We start from the raw sequence: 11,487 nt of genomic DNA, 5'->3' as shown, positions 1-11,487 counted from the left end.
CCGGGGAGGCTCTCCCCGGCCTGGCTAGGGTTCGGTAGCTGGGACCGGGCCCGGGGCTTGAGCTCCTTCCGTCCGGCCGGGCCTGGGGTGCCCCCCCGTCCTGCAAGCCGTCAGAGGGTCCGGGCGCTGGGGACGGGGCTCCACCGGGGCCCGGCCTGGCTAGGGTTACGGAAGCTTGGACCGGGCCCGGGGAGCAGGTGTGGCTGGCATCATCCACTACGCTGTCCGCGCGTAGTTTTCCGCCCACCCCTAGTTGAGAGTCCAATACCCGTCCCTACCGAACTACCTCAGAGTCCAATATGCAATGAAACGAACAACCGAGGTAGTACAGCGGGGCGCGGGAAAGGAAGGGGACAGCAGGGAGGGAGATCTGTAACAACAAAGAACAAGAGTTTAGAACACCCTATCTCCCTCACTCTAAGCAGTTGTTGTCTACACTTAATGTCCCTTAACCAAAACCACCCCACTGTGGCTAAGCAATACCTGTAAAGGAAAATACACAAAGATCAAATCCAAATGGAGACAGTGGTGGGAGGAGGTATGAGGAACTGTACCCAGCTGAAAAGACAAAACGAACAGTATTCAATGCCTTCTGGTTAATGGGAACGGTTGTTTCTGTTGTAGATCAAAAGGTGCCATACACATACCATAAATAGTGCATCATTTCCTATTATATGGGTAATCCACAATTCCCATTCTCCAATACCCCTCCTGTCTCCTGTAGAAATGAGATAATGAAAGAATGATGAACCCTGCTCTCCACGGGGACCTCCCAGAGAAGAACAGAGAAAATGCTCCTTGGTTGTTGAACACAGTGTTGAATTCACACTCCGTTACAGTTTCTCATAAGTAAGCTATTACACCTGAAGGAATTGAGGGCTTACTCCTTCATAGATTTAGACATAGCGAGGCTCAGTGTTTAGATGCAAGTGAGTCCCATCGCAACTGAAACAATTATATACAGATATATACAACGTGATATTGAGCTTGACACTGCACCAACAAAGGTCTCTGTTCCTCAGATCAAAACGCAATATCAAACAACGTCTAGGACCGAAGGCGAAGGTCTAGAAACCTTCGTAAACACTCAGCCGAGTGAAGTTTCCACTCCGAATGCTGCTGGCAGGTGTGCTGTTGGGATCGATGGAACCAACACCTCACACCGCCGAATACCAGTCTACTCACGGTCTCGGTGGACTTGGGACAACAAGTCTTCCTACCGCTTACGATCCTGGGCTCCAGAAACGTCCCCGCCAAAACGGAATTATCGGCGTTTCACCGCCGTCGGCTTCTCTCCTTTATTTCCTGGCGTGCGCGCGCAACTCGCGTTGTACGCGACGTATGCGAGGCATGCCTGGAACTGTAGTCTTTGTTCTTTTAGGCCGCCCGTGATCATTCGGCGCTATGGATCATGACACCTCCTTCGTGTGTCTTCATGGCCCTCCCATGTATCTTCATGGCTGACTCTTGTGTCTTCATGACCCTCCCATGTATCTGCGTGGCCCTCTTACGTGTGTCTTCATGGACCTTCTATATGTGTTAATGGCCGTCTCAGATCAGGAATTCGAAGCCAGGCCTGCTGTGGAGAGACCTCATCTTTTTTCTTTTTAGAGTATTTAGCTGCCTTGCTCCAAATATGCCAGTTTTCACTAGGTGCTGGTTTGTTGACCAATGGGAGTGGCAGGGCATTCGCAGGCAGGTTGACAAGAGTAGCTACTGTGACTTCTTCTAAGCTGTGTTTACCTGTAAAATGAAATGCATTGCTCTACTCTGAGGAGTTGCATTGTTTTAGAAGGCAGCATATATGCGTGTCTTCAAATGCTGTTTGACTTTCAAGCTGTTCAGAGAAGAAGCTATGTATGTTATTATTCAAAGATTGCCCACGCTAACTTGGAACAAGCCTACTCTTAACTGTGCTTTGGCCAAGATATCCTTGTAAGGATGGTCCTCATTAATATTGGCCCAATAATTCTGATGTGGCGATAACTGGAATAACTGCTCCCAACAGAATTATAATTTTTGCAGGCATTAGGCAACTCTCTACTATAGTGTGCAAGGCACTCCAACAAAATAACATCCTTACCCTCCTCACCCTTTGCCCCACAGAAAAACATCCAGCAAATGGTTAGTCGTTATGGCGTAGTCCTTTATTCCACCATAATTCATAAAGTAACATCATCTTTAATTGCTCGTTGACTGAAAACACTTGACAATTTTTCAGGCATGAGTAAAACCAAACAACACACATGGTAGCCATAAGAGGTAAGTTTTGCAAAGAATATATTTCAGCAAAAGATTGTATTTATATTCCAGACATGGCCTTAGCCATCAGGATACCAAAAAACGCACTTTGGTAATGAATCCCCCTATGCTTGTTGTGCCAGCAGGCCCCAACTTGCACTGTTTATATCAGTACTAACTACCAGTCCTCCAACCCGGAGGCACTACAATCAGGGCCCTGCTTAACGCCTTTGCCCCACCGGTGTTCCTGCACTCCAGATACCCCCTCCAAAGTTTCTTACCACACACACAGGCATCTCGGGTAGGACAGGAGAGTCTAGGACCACCAGCCGGTCAGTCCCCCCTCCCGCCAGCTCGGAGCCCCTATTCAATGCTTGCCCTGTTTCAGGGTCAGACAGTCTATGCCAAAAAGGAGTCCACACCATTTTTCTTGCCCGGGACACCGCCAAACTTGTCTTTTAGCCTTAGAGGTGGGTGGGTGGGTAACTTGCTGCTGGTCCGCTGTCTCTCTCAGAATCTGTTGGAGAGGACAAAGAGGGCTTCCCCATCTCTCCCGCCGCTTATATCCTTGTCGAGAGGTGATCACCTGTGCACTTTGATTAAGTCAGTGACTACCTTTGCTTCCGGCGTCTTGTGCCCCCAACTGGGAGGAAAGACAAGACCGTCTCCTGCCCAAGATGCAACTAAGGGCGCCAAGCCCCTCATTGCGGGTAGCGCCGGTCATAAGGTGTATGAGTCGCCTGAGCAAAATAATGTCCTTACCCTCCTCACCCTTTGCACCACAGAAAAACATCCAGCAAATGGTTAGGCATCATGGCATAGTCCTTTATTCCACCATAAATCATAAAGTAACATAATCTTTAATTGTTCGTTGACTGAAAACACTTGACCATTTTTTAGGCATAAGTAAAACCAAACAACACACATGGTATCCAAAAGAGATAGGTTTTGCAAAGAATACATTTAAGCAAAAGATTGTATTTATATTCCAGACATGGCCTTAGCCATCAGGATATTGAAAAACGCACTTTGGTAATGACTCCCCCTGTGCTTGTTGTGCCAGCAGGCCCCAACTTCTACTGTTTGTATCCATAGTGTAGGAGAGTAGGATGTGCTTCTTATAGTTACCCCCACTTTCTGCTGATGTTTCACTGTTTTTGAATTAGACTGGCTGGGATCCTGCTATCCAGGACCCCAGCCTAGCTGCTTTCTCCTCTAAATGGATTGCAAGTACTTTATGTACACTCCAGATTGGATTCTGGGGTACCCTTATAAGTCCCTAGTATATGGTATACTATGCACCTAGAGCGTAGGTACCCCAGAGGCCTCAAAGGGGCTGAAGTTTGTATTGTGCCACCCCTGAGAGACCACTCAAACTGATACCACAGGTCTGCTACTGCAGCCTGTGTAAGGCGGTGTATCCACCCCTTACTTAGAGATAGGTTCAATATATCTACCTTATATCACTGCACATATAAACCTATCAGTCACCCCTATGGCAGGCCTTATCTATCCTGAAGGCAGGGTGCTGGGTTTTATGTGAGAGGGTGCTCATGCATGAGCAGAGCCCCTCTGCAGCCTTTGGAGCCTATTTTCCGGGGTGGTTTGTGATGCAGCCAACCCTATACTTTTAAGTGCATTATAAGCTCGCTGTAAATGCTAACTTTAAAACGGCTGCTTGGAAACATGTTGTGTTTGGTGTCAAACACCTTGGAATCATACCTCCCCGCCAATAAATGGCGGGGAAGGTATGATTCCTCCCTCCTAAAGGGACATATACAACACACCAGTACACCCGGTACCAGCTTTCTCGACCTGGGCATCACACAATAGATGCTGCCAGCCACAGACATGAGTCTGCCCTCCTGCTGCTGAGCCAAGCTCGAGCAGGGGAAGGCTTGACAATATGCTTCCTGTCACAGGGAGGTGTAACCACTTCCCAGACAGGCTTCAGTGTATTGGGGCTGGGTGGGTGCACTCTGAGAGTGATTTGATGTCTGTACTGAGGGCACATTTGGTGTCCCTGTGGATAGTCCAGTTCAAACCGGTTGCAGGAGCCATTGGCTCCTGCTCTGGTGCGAAACTGGACAAAGGACATGGGTGCAGCAACCCCTCTGTCCTGATCCTCCCATAGGTGGGTCTTCAGAGTTTGTCCCACCCCTTCCTTGGGTATAAAGTAGGAACCCCTGACAACAGGACTTTAGATTTTACCTGGACTAAACTCTGCTAAAGAAACCAAGTACTTTGATGATCTACACTACACTGGATGACTGAAGAATCTCCCTTGGAGTAAAGGAGTTACTCCCCTGCAAGGCAGGCATCTAAATGCATCTGACCGGTTTGCATCTCCCAAGCTCCTGAGGACTCCGAAGATTTCTGCATCACAGGAGGTGGGTTCCTAAGGTTGATCTGCCTACTCAGCAAATCTGAGGCCCGTATCCCTCGTGGGGATCGTGCAACCCGCACCCCTGTGCACCGTGTACTTTTGCAGCAGCATATGCTTTTCAGCAACCCCTGGGGCTGTGCTTTGGGCTACTTGTAGTCCTCACCCCATGCAGTCTTTCCACTGAAGATTGTCGGCCTACACTCCACGAGTATTCCGTGGGCTGGTATTTCGTGATTCGTCTCAAGGTCTCTTTGCGATCCCCGGTCTGTTGGCCTGTGGGTCCCTGTGAAGGTAACTAACTTTCCATCGGCTTTTCTGGTTGCTCCAGACGTGCCTCGACTCTTCATTGCTTGGCGAGTCCCCAGGACCTTGCTGGTCCTCACCAAAGCTGATTTTCTTTGACCGCGTTGGTTGCAGTAGCCAAGGCTTGTTGGTGTTACATCTGGACATTGAGCCCCCAGCGCTCGACATCCTTTGTGGGACAGCTCACCTCCGGACTTTGGTCATCGTTGACATCTCCTGGTCCCCGTGGCTGCAGAGCCAAGCATTGTGTCATCTAACCTGAAGCACCCAACATCGGGGCATTTGTCTAACAAGCCCCATGTAACCCTGAAGTGACCCAGACTCTGTCCCCTGTGCTTTCAGGTTCTTCTGTCCTCAAATCCAGGCTCCGATTCCACCGGGCACTTTGCATCTTCCCGGCAGCAGCACTTTTCCACATCATGCCATTGAAAACGACGAAGATTCCCGACATCACTTGACACCTATGCACCTGGCTTCCCTAGGTTAGGTAACATGAGTACTCCAGTACTCACAAGGGTGCTGGCCTTAAAACCCTTCTATGTTTGAAAGGGTTTGTTCAAAGTCCTCTCTGAAGTGTCCTTAATCTTTAAAATTCAAACCGCGACTTTCCATAGAGTTGTAAGAAGCTCGCGTCTGTGTCCTCACACGGCACTCGTCCTTCGTTAAACAACGCTCTACATGAGACCCACAAAATTATTTGATTAGCGCCCTGCCCATAGAAGTCACTATTAAAGCACTGATAGGAACTCAGCGAGGAGTGCCACACGAAATGCTATGCAGGTAAAGCCGCAAAATTGGCAAACTGGGGGGCCCTCCACCATTTGTGGATGTGGGCCTGGCCATCACAGGCCGACATGGCCTTGGCCTCAGGTACAATCCCTGCTCTGGTTATAATGGTTGGTAGTGACAGACACCCACCTCAGCGTACCAAACACCGACCACAATTTGGGCCGTGGGAGTCTATGAAATAACAGGCATCTACTAACGATAAATGTATCCATGTGCATGGATGCATGATAAATCCCTTCCTGCTAAACGTAATTTCAGGTGGCCTTACCCATACAAACTGATAAAAACACAATGTGTGCCCTGCGAGCTTTTCACCCATCAATGCTGGAATCTCTATGTTCTTCTGAGTGAACTCACCGTGCTTGGTGACGCCGTACCCTTCACCGATTTTTTTTTTTAAAGAATTTTTTTATTTTTCTCAGCAGCAGCACAGTATAAAAGTCTTTTACAAATTATTCTTACATCATACAACATTGCAGTACATTTAAGCACAATCAACACTTCAAGATCATATCCCTGTATCGCAACACCATTGTGATCTAAGTCCCGCTTGAGGTTCATTTGGTTTTTCTTGTCATTCCGTTTCTGAATCCTCATCTTCCTACTCGGGCTGTGGATCACATATGTCCCCCCTGTATTTATTCCAAGCCCCCCAGATTTTACTCCACTTTTGGGGGCACCACCGATTGCTGAACACCGTTCTTTCGGCTATCATGGCCGCATCCATGTCTCTGCCCCATGTTGCAAGGGATGGTGTCTCCGCTACTCCCCATTTCTGGGCAATGTTCCATTTAGCGACCATGATCCCCAGCGTGGCCCAGTTCTGAGCTGGACTAGGAAGGTCATTAGGTTCCCATATATTTAATAAACACCTCCTGGGCTCCGGTACTAGTGACACTCCCTCTGATTGTAACATTGTCCTCATCACCTGTGTCCAGTATTCCATTATTTTGGGACATTCCCGTATGGTGTGGAAAAAGGTACCTTCATCCCCGCAGCCGCGCAGACAGAAAGGGTGCATTGTTTTACCGATTCCTGTGTAGGGTATGTCTGATGTAATATGATCGGTGTCGAATTTTGAGCTGCACTAGCCTAAGTTGTGAGGGTATCCCCACCTCCCGTGGAGAAGCCAACGCTTCTTGCCATTCCGAGTCGTCGAAATCGCCTATTTCATGGGACCATTTGTCTCGCAGGTGCCCCGTTGGGTCTGGCCCCCTCACCGATTTTTTATGCATCTTCTTGCAGTCATGCTGCTGCCATCCTATCACAGTGAACCTCCCCGTCAAGGACATCAACAGAAAATAAAGAAAAGATGATTAGTGCCCATCCAGATTGCCGTGCAGATCACAGTGATACTCAATTTTACTTGTTTGCCACACTGAACCATACCCCCCTCCCCCCCCATAGCCTGCGACCCACCGACTCAGGCCTTATCCATTAAAAGGAGGCTACCCCTCAGTCATGGAGGGGTGGTATTCCCATCTTGTGGTGCCGCATCCAGTGGTGTTAGAGTAAGTCTCGGCACACCAAAAAAGGGGTGGGGACTGCGGGGCGTAGAGTCACAAGCGAGGTTAACTAAAGGTTGCAAATTATACATCAGGACTCACACCATGTGTATTTCTTCACCATATAGGCTTTTCAATTCACGCGCTGATTACTGCAGAGTACCATGCCGATTAAACTGCTTGCCCATTTAGAGAGCACTGAAGGACAAGTGGCAGGCCCAGTTTATCTGAGATCCAACAGAAAAGCACAGCCCCACTGGTGAAGAAGAGGTATACAGCCTCAGGTCGTAGCGCTCCCAGAGATTTGTGAACACATAGCCTGCACTGCCCCTCCAAGGGATGTAGAAACTTAATCACCAATAACTAATACTACTTATGTGCTGCCATCTACTGAAGGTGCTTATAGTCTATTGTGAATAGGACATAGCTTACTGTGCCGGATACACTTTCCATAATTGCCCAACATGAAATTGAATTTAAATCACACCTTTTGCCTTAGGAGAAAACCTTTTTTGACCCCTGGACTACAAAATGTGACTTTCATGCTGCACAGATTAAGGTAGAACATAATCCCACAGATTTGCAAATACTTTACAATGCTGCAAAGGTTCACAGCTGAGATAGTTGACCCTGATATCACTGTCTGCCCGTGAGTCAAGAAGACCCTCTGTCTTTGTTTCGGACGGCAGACACAAATCTAAATTATGCGAGTGTCCCACATAAGGCTGCTTCCTGTGCTTAAGCTGTTTTATTGGTGCCAATATTGCTGCTTCTGAAATTGTCATATAGCACTTAAAAGTGACAAACAACTTTAGAATTAGCACCGTTACTCTCACTTTGAACCTGAACTTTGCCAGCCATCACTAGGAATATGTTTGAGGGCAGTAAATATCCACCACCAAGATCATTCTCACAGAGTACACTATGAAACTGAATATGCATTTAGGCCATGAACGGCAGCAACAAAGGGGCATATTCTCAAGGACTTATCGAGCTGTCGGCACTTTAGTGCAGCAAAAGTGGCAAATGAATTATCGCCCCATTCCAAAGCTGGTGCAAATTGCCGATATCTCCAGTTTACCAGCGATAACTTCTGAAAAGAACCATTGCCATGGATGAGAGCAACAACTAACGCTAATGATATGCAGAGTAGGTGTTCCCGTGCAAAAAAATACACAGAAACACAACTTTGTGATATTCTAAATGGCCAGCCAGATATGTGATGCAATCAAAAACAGGCGATAAGGCACGTGAGGAGCAGGGATTTAACACCTGCCACACTAGCTACTGATCATGCAGCTCAGAGATCCAAGAGAGCCATAACACCCACCGCCACCACCCCCATGCCCCCTCAGACCCTTCTCGGACTACCACCTAGGCAGCGCAGAACAGGACAGGGGACGTTCTGAAAACGGCATGGCCCCTCGGCCACACAATAGCAGAATGTGGGGAGAGGTGGGAACCAAGTATGTGTGAAGGAGGCAAGTCACCCATGAATAAGAATGCACACAATGCCAAGTGTGGGGGTGATGTGCTGGGCAGACCTCAGTATGCAGAGCACAGACCTGTCCATGTGGACATATACTGCTGGTGTTCGTAGTGTTGTTGACAGCGAACGCAACCATGTTACCTCAGGCAGTGGGGAAGACCTCGGTCATGTAGCTGTGTCCCCCCCCCTGTAAGCGACAATGTCGCAATGTAGCATGCACCTGGAGGGCGGACTCGCACGAATGGAGTAATGAAGGAACGCAAGACCGCTCGGGGTCCAGGATCATACATGCCAAGTGTTGTGTGTATCTGTATTGCCGCAACATGACGCAAATGCCTAGCCACATTAGCAGCGCCAGTTCAGCAAGGCATGTACTCTACATATGTGTCTGCCCTGTCCTTACCATAGGCCTACACTCACGTGGGCCACCACCTTCAATGGCAACATCAAAGTGTCGTTGGCAGGCTTGTGGACATGCTCAGACAGACATGACAATGGTGTTTCTTAGGACTGCAATTGATGCAACCGCGCAGCGTACACAAGTAAATAGGTAATTTTACCAGGCGCTTCACCTCCTGCAAAAAAGTGAAATCTCTGCGAAAATCCCTGTTATATCCCCCTCCTGGAAATATGGGACCACCTGGTAACGGACATTTCATAGGATTATTCCAGACCCCACATAGCGAGGGCCTTTGTGCTTTCTCCCAATGTGCTTACAGAATGCTATTTCAGTGCCCACAGGCTGTAGGGTTTTGTCCTCGTAAATGTTGAGGGGAGGGGGACCAGTTTTTCTTTTGTCACTGGTTAAGAGGCTCAATATTTGTTTTCTAGGGCAGCTTGTGGCACGTGTGTGCATCTTCTCTATGCTGTTGGTACTAGTATGCAATGTCAGAACTGTAGTGTGTGGGTTACACATCACACATACCATGATTGGTCGTCATTGGGTTTTTCTTTGTTTCAAGTATGGTTGTCTTGCTGATTTGTGTATTTTTTATCTTCCCGTTCATCAGTGATTATCATTTTGAGGTGGCGCCATTGAAATGCTGACTGTCAGATAACTCCGTATTTTCATCTAACACACTAGACTTGTTTAATGAACCTCACAATGCCTGGAAAATTGTCTTAGGTCTCAAAAACAGCCTGACTATGGCCCACAACGCATTCATGTTGTCTTTGTGGAAAACAAACCATCTGGCTTGGTGCACCCATTTCTCACCTATTGCATGTACATTCACACCTCGTCCACTTGAAACGTAAGCAATTTGAGGGTCACGGAACACTTTCCTCGTAATATAAAATTGCACTACTGCCTCTCGTACATAATTCTACACTGTTGGTTTGCTGGTACCTGCACATTCAATGGTATTTTATAAAATGTAATCATTTTAATTCGAAAGAACATATTCAAATCATCGATAATAATTAGAAAGTATCAAACATCCATTTTTCTTCCTCTACACATGGCACATTTTCCATGAAAACCATTAAATCCACTTGAAAAGGTGACAAGTTTTAATAAGCAGCCTTTCCACCGTGATTAATTCTTATCTGTGCCAGGTCAGCCTCCAAGGTTTCCATGGTGGCTCTGCGGCTCAGAAATCAATAAATCTGAACTTTTCTCTAATTTCTTTTTTTGATAAATTGTATTACACTATGATAACAGTAACCTTTGCAGTGGCGGCGGCCAACATTAAAATACGGTGTCCACCCCAAAAAACTCACCATATATATTGCACTTGCTGGCTCGCAGGCCCTGGTTGCTGTCTCTCTCTTCGTCCTGGTGCACTCTTCAGTCGTGACTCGGGCAGAAAGAGAAGAACTTCCTCCCTTGTGCAATGCAAAAACAGCCAATCCTGGAGCTGCAGTGCAACTCCAGGAAGGGTTAGAACAGGCTAACCCAGAGCTCATTTTGAGAGTGTGTCACAGCACTGGGATTGCTAGCTCCAAAGTGAGCATGTCAGATTGGCCAGCTCTAGACAGCTGGCCAATCAGACTTGCACATTGCCTGGAGCTGAAGTAATAGTGCATTACCTCCTTGTTAGTCTTCCTTGCCACATGACTAACGGAGTGAGCTTCAGGTCCACACCAGAACCCTTTAAAGCAAAAGTTAGCCTCCCATGTCTCTCATCCCTTCCCAAAATGGCCAACTCATACACCTCATGACCACTATAAGAGGCGGGCCGGCCCAACCCCACAGCCTGAAACTACCAAGCATAAACATGAAGCCGATAGCCAGACAGGGAGGGAGGGACGGAAACTCATGTGGTGAGGAAGATCAAACTTGGAGTAATGAAGATTACCAGTAAGTAACCGGGGTAATTGCACTAATCAGTCCGCTGCCTGCCCTCGCTCTGGGTGATGCTCCTCTGCCGTAACGGAGGAGCCATTGCTGAACCTTTGGTACTACCAGTTCGCTTTTTAGGTCTGGTAAGAAGGGTAGAGAGAGAATGAGCTTTAGCACAGCTCCCTTCAGCTATTGGCTTTATTGTGGTTTCCATAGTTTTGCATTTTGTGGATGGAAGGTCCATCAAGGCGATGGCATTTTGTGGCTAATTACATTGTCCCAATTGTGTTTGCATTGGGCTTTGGTGATGAAGCATTAAGTACCTATATTTTTATTCTGCTGATGCAACATGACAATTGAGAACCAGTATGTGTTCATTGATGCACTTACTTTGTCATCACAACAACATTTTAATTCTGTTTTACGGTTGTTTGGTGTAGGACTTGGGTTGTGTTAGGAAGTATTAACCTGTCGAAAAGACACAGTGTTA

Source organism: Lissotriton helveticus, chromosome 1_1, assembly GCF_964261635.1.
Source record: "Lissotriton helveticus chromosome 1_1, aLisHel1.1, whole genome shotgun sequence".
Taxonomy (NCBI): domain Eukaryota; kingdom Metazoa; phylum Chordata; class Amphibia; order Caudata; family Salamandridae; genus Lissotriton; species Lissotriton helveticus.
Note: the sequence above shows the minus strand (reverse complement) of the source record.